Source organism: Montipora foliosa, chromosome 3 (genome assembly GCF_036669935.1).
Source record: "Montipora foliosa isolate CH-2021 chromosome 3, ASM3666993v2, whole genome shotgun sequence".
Taxonomy (NCBI): domain Eukaryota; kingdom Metazoa; phylum Cnidaria; class Anthozoa; order Scleractinia; family Acroporidae; genus Montipora; species Montipora foliosa.
In genome coordinates this window covers 934,435-946,934 of record NC_090871.1, presented here as the reverse complement: position 1 = coordinate 946,934, position 12,500 = coordinate 934,435, and the positions used below count along the sequence as shown (strand labels likewise).

General features: G+C 38.9%; 1 pseudogene; it reads left to right on the top strand.

The window, feature by feature from the left end:
* Positions 1-12,500, top strand: part of LOC137994376 (uncharacterized) — a 28,940-nt pseudogene that overhangs the window by 14,378 nt on the left and 2,062 nt on the right.

Sequence of the window (12,500 nt, the reverse complement as noted above, 5' to 3'; positions counted from 1 at the left end):
GAATCTGTACACTGTTTCTATGGTGATTGAAACCAAGGTTGTGATTGGTTGATTTAAACCAAAAATTTTTATTGAACTGTCCGATAGCAAGCTGTGCGATAAAAAATTGGCAAGTGAATTAGTGGAAAATAGGAGTTTTTTAAACGAATCACAATCGAGGAAAGTGTAATTTTTATGATTAATCAAGAAATGCATGGAAAATGGACTTTGAGATCTCTTAAACTCTCTGTTGGCTTCTTTTGACAAAATCTCTTCTAACTGCATAAAGAAAATCGGAAAGGACACCACATCAAATTGAAAATAGAAGCTTTGTTAGCTTTTCTTGTGAATTTTTTACAACTCGATTTACATTCATAGAAATTTCTTAGCTCTGAAATAGAACATGCTGTGAAGATGTGATCGGCATGCATTTTATTTCAGAAATAATTATGTTGCCTTTATAGATTGACCAATACGCCAAAGTCTATTGAAAACTTCCCACTTTTTAGTCGGACTTGTTGTGAAGGCAATTGGAGGTATCCCTGCATATGCGCAGTCGGTTTTTGTAGGGCACGATGCCTTCAAGTTTACATGATAACATTGAACATTTCTTTTGCTTTCCTGCGGCAGACAGTTGCACCAAGATCGAGTCGATTGGTAAACCAGTGACCCACAACGCAAGGGACTGGAGAGGAGCCTGGATGAAAGACCCGCTAGGAATCATGGGAACTGAGGCTATCTTTGTGATGGACGGTTACCATGACAGAAGGGAGCTTGAAGAATACGAAAACATGAACATGTTAAAAGCAGGACTGGCGCGTAAGAAGTACATACTGCCTTATGACTGGGACGGAACAGGTGCTGTGGTGTATGGACCATACCTCTACTACAACAGGTAAATATCTAGACTGGCCTATTTGTTAACTTTTATAGTGTTCTCTTTGTCTGCGAAGTACGAGAATCAATTTAAACTAAGAAAAAATTCAGTGATGTAGAAAGAACGATGTTAAAAAAAAAAACACACGTTATTCATCTTTGCTTCGTTTTTGTGCTAAATCAACTGCAAAATGGTAAATCCCCGATCTTTCCTTGAAAATTTTGAAAACCAAAGGAAAAAACGTAGAAAACGTTCTCTGGCCTTTTTCAATTTAAAATGCGGCATTTAGTCAAATCCAATCTGAAACCAGCCTGTGATCACCAGCACTGAAGTTATTATTTATATCAAACGTTTGTTGGGATATTATGTCGAGCGAAGCGTTGCAATTGGTTCACTTTATTTTTATATTAAGGCCTCCTCAACTGTGTACAACACTAGCATCAACTGATAAACTATTCTGACACCGGAATCAAAGCAATTATTTTCCCCGTAGTATTACGGCAATTATATGTACTTAATGCAGGTGATCACGACTTGTCAAGCTTGTGTCGCTCTCGTTTCATGTAACACCAAGCCAGCGAAATACAAGCTTGTGTCGCTCTCGTTTCATGTAACACCAAGCCAGCGAAATACACTTGCATTTGTTTCTTCGAACTTTGTGTCCATTCTGAAACATTTTTTTCACTTACGCTTTTTCGCGTCCAGGCGCGCTTGGGCCATAAAACAACGGGGGAAAACTCGGTCCGTAACTTACAGTACGGGTCTCCAACTCGGTTAGTATAAGAGGTACCTCTTGCAAACTTTAAGGAACTGCCATAAAAGGAATGTTTAGAGGCTATTACAAATTTAAAGCGAGAACAGTTAAACAATACCCTTAATTTATATTAAGTATGTCTAACGAACAATTGTCCTAATTAATTAACAGAATCAAAAAACAAAAAAACAAAAAAAACGAAGAATAAGACCACCTTAATTACTATTTTCTAAATGACGTCGTTTGCCAATACCGTATTTGAAACCTATGTTAAAATACTTTGTCGGGCCTATAAGAAATTATGGCGGTTAGTTTCAATGGTGCTGTGTCTGTGAGGAGTGAAACACGAATAAGTTGGTCCAATTGAACCAAGTTTCAACCATCGAAACGAAGATTTGTGAGGTGACGTCTAAAGAATTAGACCTTCGTTGTCGGAACATAAAGACGATTCAACTCGCACGAATCGTGCTCAAAACAGTTGAAGATATAACAAAAACGCTCACGATATAAGAATTTTATTTCAGTTATTGTTCTTTAGAGAAATGAATTTAAACGTTTTTCTTGAAAAGACGTGTTTCCGTGATACATGAACACCTCTTTTACAGTTAATTCATGATAGTAGAAAATGTTCATTGATCATAGCTGTTAAAGCTATAGTACAAACAGTTCCGTTACAGGAAACAGACTAACTAGAGAAAGAACCTATTTTGCCGATTTTAACAATTTGTCAATGTTTTAACTCTTGTCTCCATTCAAACAATGGTGTTTTCTTTACTGGCATACTCCGCCTTATACTTTCCTTTAATATTCCAGAGAAGATTCTAACCTAATTGTGAAGTACAATCTGCGATCAGAGAGACTAGAGGCTCAAATAAGCGTGAGCAATTGCGCACCGAGAAGTAACCAGTACCGGTCGGGTGGATATAATGGAATGGACCTGGCAGTGGATGAGCAGGGATTGTGGGTGTTATGTGCATATACCGGCAACAGCGCTAAAACATTGATGGCCGGTAAAATCAATATCGTGAAAAACACCATTACCCACTCTTTTTACCCTAATACAGGTATACACTCCCTCTTTATGAAACCAATGTTGTGAGAATGCGTTAAAAGCTGCGGATTTAACATATAACATCATGCTTTTTGATATTTTCTTTACGTGTCCACAAGTCGCTTTCTGGATCCGATGAAGAACGTGGGTTAATAAAGCACTTACTTAAATTCTCTGGTAGCAGAGGTATTCTTTGTGTGTTCGCTTGGCTGACGACACCCCGCCAACAGAGCCTTTAATATCTTAACTCGACGAGAAAGAAAGGACTCTGCAGAAATCATTTTGTGTCTTTGTTCAGTATGAGCAAACCGTTGCTTGGAGACAGTTTTAAACCCAGGCCAAGTCTCGATCGCACTTCTAGATGCCATATTGATATTCGTAGTGCATGAAGGCTCGATTGTGACCTTCGGCTTGTCAAAAATGTGATGCGCGCGCTGCCTAAACCGGTCAGTGACCGGAATGATTAGCCCAGAAACTTGGGCTGCGGCGACTTAAAAGACTTGACACGATTTCTGCAGAGCCTCTCTTGCTCGCCCTCTGTTGAGTTTTAGAGAAGCTCTGCTCGAAGGGTGGGCTGACAAGTCCGGGAAAAGAGACCTCTGCCATTGGTCGAAACTCTTTGTGATCCAACCGCCGTCCACTACCTTGGACGGCACTCTTCAAACCGCATGGCCCATGATATGTTTGCTGGCTTTGATTAAGCCCGCTGTGTCCCGTGCCCGTGTTTCATTTACAGTAATTCCACCATTGTTAAGTGAGCCCACACAACATGAATATCGCGTGAGGATTCGGTCGGTAAGAAACCGCCGAGCATGCTCAACACAGTGAGTTTCGACCCATGGCAGAGGTCGCTTTTCCCGCAGTCGTCAGCCGAGCGAACACAAAAAGAAAAGAGACTTCTGCTAGTAGGGAATTACTTTAAAGCACACGTGTCAAGAATCAGCTATTTCAGATAGTATATTTGCGCGACTTTTCGCAACCGAGTAACTGCAAATTTTAGCCTCCTTTAATTAAGCTGGGTTTTTTTTTCGGCAATTTTTATCTTGATCAATGACATCAGCAGAGTTGTATTTAACAAGCGAGTGAGTATTGTTGTATCTCCCGATGGTCCTAACACGATACAACGAGGTTTTACAGTGTACTGTCGTGAGTTGGTGACACTGTTTTGTCTTGTATATTTTAGAACCTATCACTTTGATAGGGAATGCTTTTGTTGCTTGTGGAGTGATCTACACCATTCACAGCTACACCAGCCGATTCACCACAATCAACTTTGCTTACGACACGAAGACGGGAAGACAGTGGAACCCCAACATAAAGTTCACCAACCAGTATGGCTACAACTTCATGGTGGATTACAATCCAAGGGAAAAAGTGCTATACGCTTGGGATGGCAGGTATCAAGTCACTTATCCCATTACTTTTGGGGAACATTAAAGCCGTAATCAACTGAGTCGATCTGTTGGTGATGGGAAAAATGTGTGCTGCTAAAACTAGAGACTCTAGATCTTTTCTTGGTTTCATAACAAATGAAAGATTGTAAACATCGCATATCTTATATATATTAAAATAGCTTTAAAATTGCCCTTTAGAAATTTTGTAGGCCGCACGATCATAAATCTGTGATGAATTTTCACTTACGTAATAGTTAACACTATACAGCTCCCCCACTGTACAAATTTCTTTGCGGACATATTCCAAGGTTTGCTTTAACAAAAAGACTATTCTAGGTAGTATTATTATTTTCTGTGTAGCATGTGGGAGGTCTTTATATCATACTTTTTGTGCAAAAATTTCAAAAGGTGTGGTGGTTATTTCAGGCTTGAAAACAAAATTTAAAAGGAGAAACTTCTAACTGCCTTAATTAAAATATTAGTATATTTTTTTGTAGTTTTCCTTCTTTTTGTTGTTGTTGTTGTTTTTTGGAGTAAATCCAAAACTGCTGAAAAATTGTTCGGCTGCTTTTTATCAGGTCTTTCTGCAAGTACCGGAAAGCATTGTATTTTTGGTCACTTGGGATTACTCATTATTTGGAGTTGTTTTGTTTTCTGTCTTTCGCTTTACGCAATCCCTGCTCCGGTACCTGCAGAAGGAACCTTTTTATTGGACTATCGCAACCACAGGGGAACCACAATCAACTTTCAAGCGCACGCAAGGAATAGAAGAAATTGGAATTATCAATGAAATAACATGTCTACAACTCTTTGGTATATCGTATTTATCACATGGCCCGTACGGCCCCCTGCTCGCTTTCATTTTAAAACGTTTGGGAAAATGCCCGTATGAGGGCAGTACGTCATTAGCGTGAGCAGGGCCGTATATTGAGCGGTACACGAAAAAATGGCAGACCTATCTTACATTTCCAGGTTTATGTCATTTACCATTTTCTCCGCCCATTCTTGTTTGTACTATGCGTTTTAAACTTTAAAGAATTTCTTTCCGTTTACTGAAACTCTTGTCGCAAAATGACTTTAAAGTTCCATAGGTAACTTATCAGTAAGGTCACCAACTAAAATCATGATTGTGATTTTTCTCTCTTTTAAAAACTGGAAGGTTGATCTTGGCTTCAGTTCAAATTGTGACACGTACTGCTTGGCTCAGGAGCGCATCAGTTAACTGATTGGCGTTAGTCATCCATCAGTGTAACGAGATGTTTTGCGGTTTTACCTCCTCTGCGTCAGTTTCTATTTTTGTCTCCTTGGAGTCCTTTCAGGGAGATTATTCCTTATTGAGCTGACTTCCTCAAAGAAATTAATCAGTTAACAAACTTTTGAAAGCTCTGAGTTAATTAAAAAATCGAAAAATCATCATCTTGCTCTTGATTTCATTTACCGGGGTTGACGTTTGACCTTTACATCCTGACAATATTGCGAGAATACACCGTTTCGGCAATCTTAGCCATCGTAGACTACAATCTTGGACAAAATTAAATGAAACAGAAATGCCCCCTCTCCCCCAAATCAAGGATGAAGGTGCGTGAAGGCCAAAACGCGCCATTTTCCCATCACTAATTTTGGGGGGAGGGGTGGTCTCAATGTTCCATTTAATTTGTCCAAGTTTGTCTGTACAGGCTATGACCTCACAAATTCAAGATTTGGTCAATTAAGAGGTCATCTGTCAACACATTAATCATCCGAAACCACTGGCCTTTGACGCAGTCACGCTCGTCGCTAGTGTTGCTATGTTGAGATACTACATGGAAGATATTTTAAGAGAAGCGGAGCGTATAAAAAAGCCAAACCTAAAATGAAAATTGCCAGTACGATCAAGAATAAGGGTATAACTCTACGTAGAATTGACGAAAAAATTGCCACCGAGAAAAAGAGTACCCGAGGAAACAAAAGTAAGAGTTAGAGTTCTCAAGCCCACTACTGATCTTACTCTGGAAGCATTTCTGGGGAGTTAATCGATAAAACTATAGGGTCTATGTAGGGTCGCATCGCTGAGATTAAACGAAGCAATGGCAAAAGACTCAAGCATTAAAGTAGCGCTTTTAAAGCTTTGTAGAGCACTTGAATGGTTTTACATGACATTAAAACGTTTAAGGCACGATTCACGAGACTTTTTATACGATTAACGTCTCTTTTGAGACGCTTTTCAACGGTTAAGCACGGTTAACAAGCAATGGAAAAAAGAGTCAATCTGTTCTGTCACCTTTCTGGCCAGACGACAAAATCGTGAAAAATCGACAAACTTCGTTGCTGATAGCCTGCAAATCGTGCCCATCAACACTTTTGTGAACGTAAATCATGCTCTATTTTTCAGCGTGGAAAAATCAGAAGATAGATCAGGTAAATATCGCCAACAAATTTAAGGGAGTGCAAATGTAGTTCTTAAAATTCAACAAATTTGCGTATTCGGTATGGTTAGCGCACGGATGCAAAATCTAAAGCGTAGATGTGGGTAGGTTGGATAGTTGGATGGGGTAGATAATCTGTGGTAGATGGTTCGAATCCTTCTTACATGCGATTTCTTTCTTTTTTTTTTTTTTTTCCAATAGTTTTATTCCCTTTTTTGTTTGCAATTTATGTTAACGTGAAATGCCACTTGCATTTAGTTTTTTTTCAGTGTCGCCTTGCTCAGTTTATTTTTTGAATGGGAGATGTGCTCTCGGATGATGTAACTTTTGAGCGAACGAGAGCAGATTTCGTGTCGTGATTACCCCATATACTACTGGTAACGCCAAGCAGGGGCTCATAGACAATCTTGGACAAAATAAAATGGAACAGAAATGCCCCCTCTCCCCCAAGTCAAGGATGAAGGTGCGTGAAGGCCAAAACGCGCCATTTTCCCATCACTAATTTTGGGGGGAGGGGTGGTCTCAATGTTCTATTTAATTTGTCGAAGATTGTAGCAGTATAGCGGGACAGGCCTCCCAGTATAGCTCAGTGGTAGAACAACGGAGCTAGCAAAAAGGGAGGTTTTTAGTTCGACTCCAGCAAACGAGACATCAGATTTTGCCCGTGTCAACAGTCAAAAGATATCATTTCCTTTAACCCCCCCCCCCCCCCCCCCCCCCCCTCTGCTTTGGCAGTAACGCCAGAAGGAAAGCCTGAAATTTTTAGTCTTGAAAGGGGATTCATACCTCTTATTCGTTGAATTTCTAAAAAAGGAGAGCAGAAAAGCGATCATGGGTGCTTGATGATTGCTACGGGGAATTTAAATCTTTCATGAAATCCCATCTTCAGTACAATAACTGCAACTTGCAAAGTTGTTCTTTTCCCAAAATATGGCGACCTCATTGTATGGGCCGGCGATAAGCTTCTCAATGTTGAAATAACTGCCGGCTTTCATTTCCATTTTTTAAATGTTTTTTTTTTAAATTCAGATTTATTGCAATGTCTTTGCAGTTGTACGGGCCCATTTTCATTGGTAGGGCTAACGCTCACATGGTTATTGAAAAAAAAAAAAAAAGAAAATCAGAAAATTAAACGATGCTTACTAGTAAGGTGAAGTTTGATTGCAATTCTATGAGTCATTGGTCAGGAATGTAGGAGTCACGTGAGAAAGCGCTAGCGAAACCAGAGCTTGAAGGAGAGATTGTGTCACACAAGGTTATTAACAAGTTCATTAAATTTGAACACCCCTAATTACAAAATTAGCTCACAGTAAGTACACAACTAGCATTTAGCAAAGGCTAATCGAGGAAAGTTGTACCAACATAACGTGAAGTCGGGTGGGTGAACACTCGGACTTACCTAGACACTTTAAGCCATTTTAAAAGAAACCTGAAAAATTCAGCCGCTTTCCTTTTTTCAAATCGTAAATCAAGTTGTTGTTGGGATAACTAGTCAGTTTTATTCAATTGAAAAGCAGTGAGGTTTGCATTTTGACGACAACGTCAACTCTAGCGTCTCTTTCATTCAAAGGGAAACTATTGAACACGGCTGTAAAATTTCCTCTCAACTGTGATGATCAATTCTTGCTTAGAAAATTAGATATATCACGCTCAATGTTTCAGTAGCATGGAGACACCAAAAAAATCCAATAAACGATGGCTTTTTCACGCTATTGGTCGTATTCATGCAGGATACATGCATTGAAGCATCGCTTTCATTCTCGTTCCAGGAGTCGGCTGTTCTTTTGGTCAGCGGCCAAATAACACTAACTGATTCCACAGCTAAAGCAGGAAGTCCGCAAATCACGGACTCTTTGCTCTTCTGCGCATTCTCAGAAATTTGAAACAGTAACGGTTGTCAACGGTTACAACATTATAATACCATTACCACGACTTCCCGTATTTTTGGCGGTGGCTAGAGTCCGTATTCTTGGTGTTGACCAAAAGAAAAGCGGACTCTGGGGACGAGAAGACATCGCTCTCAATGCGCACGAATCATTTTCTCGAAACCGAACGTCACAGTAAAGCTAACTTTGCGAGGCAAAACGGCATGGAAGTGCAATAATTCGTGGAGACAATGCAACTATATGAACTTTTGAATCTTTGTATGTTGGTTTTCTCCGTCTATAAAATATGAAAGAAACGGTGATGAAAAGAGTGGTCCACGAGCCCGTTTTGACGCTTAAGAAGGCGTTAGCATAAGCACACGACTTTGAGGCGTTTAAATCTGGCTCAGATAGAGCTGGGGTTTATTGAGTTTAAAAAGTTCCTTATTTGGACGTAACGCTGCTCGTACATTTTCCGGCGCAAGCATCTTCGATCTTATTTTTGTCCACTTGCATATCTGGGCATAAAAAAATGTGTAAATGCTTCAAGGTCATGAGCTCTGCGTTAGTTAATACTTACCTTGGCGAATATTAAGCACAACTTTTAAACGACGTCAATGCTAAATTCAGTATCATACAAAGACAAGAATGAAGTTCACATGTTACTGAATGACTAGCAATAAAGGAAAAATTGCAATACTTTGTAAATGAAGTGCGTGGCCAGATCGCATAGGCGGTATAATATATTATGCATTTTATCCTCATTATCCCACCACCTTCTACCCTTTGATTTAACACGTGATTTGAAGTAGCTTCGATGCCGACAGAATGGCTTTTAGCTCAGTGGTTTTATTATAATTGTTATCGGAAAAATGAAATGAAGTCTTATCAGACGATGTTATCAGAAAGAAATCGGGGAAGAGAGGACGTGTATCTTACGGTATTTTCTAGGATAAGTGGCTGTGATGAACCAATCAACGCAACACGTCTATGATCGGACGAAAATATTTTTAAGTCATAGTTTCAGAGTGCTGCGGCTTTTTTGCTTTTAACATTTTAGAGGAAGGAATAAGTACTGAGGAGAGCGTGATTTTTTTGGTGATTACTCTTTCCCGTTCTTTTCTTTGTTAGATGCATAGGATGATTATTGAAGAGAAGCGTGACTTGGCCGCCAAAGCAGACAACAGTGTTAGCATTCTCCAGAGAGGTTTGTTTTGATTTCTACAGGCACTTGTGAGACTTTTCTCGTTCCGTCAAGCTTTTGGGTGAATTCGACATGGCATGTGCTTCATTCAGTCCAAGAAACTACTTCCTTTCAGTTTTAGTCACTTTTTACTGTTCTGAAAGTAAATAAGTTATTTGTCCGTTTTTCATGATTGCCCTGCTTTAGATTTATTCAGAAGATCAAATGGAGTTGTAAATATGGATTCTTGTCCTTTTTTTGGAAAAGCAAACTTGAATGATACAAATGATCTTAATTCAAGACTGGATCGAGCAACATATTGTTTTGACTGCGCGGAAAATGAAGCGCAAGCTGCCATCATGCTGGGGTCACTTTGCGCTAAATTTATACTAAAGCTGGCGTTTTGGATGTAAAGAAAACCGGAAGTCATGCGGAAAAATTGCAAAGCTTACAAACGTTGCGGCGACAATGATTTCTTTCCTCTCTCTTTGAACTCTTACGATGGGGTCTCATGCTAGATCCGCTTGATCAAGTATTTTTTTATATCAGTGAATAATACAAGTTAATTACAAATGTAATGGTAAGCGTAATAAGTGGACAGAAGGAAAAGTTTCCTCAAAAGATGACAGATGTTTGTTATTAACGTGAATGAAATCTACGATTACGATTGGTCAATTTCAAAAGTTAGTAATGGTAATAGGACTCAGTGGAGTCCAATTTGGTCTGTAATCATACGAATGATTAATAAAATCGGACGACCGCGCAGTCGGGAGTCCGATTTCTTTATCACGAGTATTATTACAGACCGAATTGGACGACACAAAGTCCTCTTACAAATTAATCATAAAAATTACAATTTCCGAGAAAAGAAGAAGAGCCAAGTTATGAAAGAAAGGGAAGATTTGCATTAAAAGACTGACAAAAGAAGCTTAATTTGTTTATTGTTTGCTCTGAAAGAAAGAAAGAAAGAAATAAAGAAAGAAAGCCTAAATGTTCGATGATTTAAGCTAAGGTTGTGATTGGTTGATTTAACCCAAACATTTTTATTGAACTGTCCGATAACAAGCTGTGCGATAAAAACTTAGCAAGTGAATTAGTGGAAAATAGGAGTTTTTTAAAGGAATCACAATCGAGGAAAGCTAGTGTAATTTTTATTATTAATCCAGAAATGCATAGAAAATGGACTTTGAGATCTCTTAAACTCTCTGTTGCTTCTTTCACAAAATCTCTTCTAACTGCATAAAGAAAATCGGAAAGGACAACACATCAAATTGAAAATAGAAGCTTCGTTAGCTTTTCTTGTGAATTTTTTACAACTCGATTTATATACATAGAAATTTCTTAGCCCTGAAATAGAACGTGCTGTGAAGATGTGATCGGCATGCATTTTCTTTCAGAAATAATTATGTTGCCTTTATAGATTGACCAATACGCCAAAGTCTATTAAAAACTGCCCACTTTTTAGTCGGGCTTGTTATGAAGGCAATTGGAGGTATCCCTGCACATGTGCAGTCGGTTTTTGTAGGACAGGATGCGTTCACGTTTACATGATAACATTGAATTTTTCAAGTTCCATTGACTTTATTGTGGATTCATTATTCAGTTTAACCTTTTTTTTTCTTCTTTTGCTTTCCTGCGGCAGACAGTTGCACCAACATCAAGTCGATTGGTAAACCAGTGACCCACAACGCAAGGGACTGGGTAGGAGCCTGGATGAAAGACCCGCTAGGAATCATGGGAACTGAGACTATCTTTGTGATGGACGGTTACCATGACAGAAGGGAGCTTGAAGAATACGAAAACATGAACATGTTAAAAGCAGGACTGGCGCGTAAGAAGTACACACTGCCTTATGACTGGGACGGAACAGGTGCTGTGGTGTATGGACCATACCTCTACTACAACAGGTAAACATCTAGACTGGCCTATTTGTTAACTTTTATAGTGTTCTCTTTGTCTGCGAAGTACGAGAATCAATTTAAACTAAGAAAAAATTCAGTGATGTAGAAAGAACGATGTTAAAAAAAAAACACACGTTATTCATCTTTGCTTCGTTTTTGTGCTAAATCAACTGCAAAACGGTAAATCCCCGATCTTTCCTTGAATATTTTGAAAACCAAAGGAAAAAACGTAGAAAATGTTTCCTGGCCTTTTTCAATTTAAAATGCGGCATTGACTCAAATCCAATCTGAAACCAGCCTGTGATCACCAGCACTGAAGTTATTATTTGTATCAAACGTTTGTTGGGATATTATATCGAGCGAAGCGTTGCAGTTGGTTCACCTTATTTTATATTCTGGCCTCCTCAACTGTGTACAACACTAGCATCAACTGATAAACTATTCTGACACAGGAATCAAAGCAACTATATTCCCCGTAGTATTACGGCAATTATATGTACTTAATGTAGCTGATCACGACTTGTCAAGCTTGTGTCGCTCTCGTTTCATGTAACACCAAGCCAGCGTAATACACTTGCATATGTTTCTTCGAGCTTTGTGTCCATTCAAACCTTTTTTTAACTTAAGCTTTTTCGCGTCCAGGCGCGCTTGGGCCATAAATCAACGGGAAAAAAAAAACTCGGTCCGTAACTTAAGAACGGGTCTCCAATGCAACTCGGTTAGTAAGAGGTACCTCTTGAAAACTTTAAGGAACTGCCATTAAAGGAATGTTTAGAGGCTATTACAAATTTAAAGCGAGAACAGTTAAACAATACCCTTAATTTATAACGATTGTCCTAATTAATTAATACAAGCAAAAAAAAAAAAAAAAAACAAGAATAAGACCACCTTTATTACTATTTTCTAAATGACGTCGTTTGCCAACACCCTATTTGAGACCTATGTTAAAATACTTTGTCGGACCTATAAGAAATTGTGGCGGTTAGTTTCAATGGTGTTCTGTCTGTGAGGAGTGAAACACGAATAATTTGGTCCAATTGAGCCAAGTTTCATCCATCGAAACGAAGATTTGTGAGGTGACGTTTAAAGAA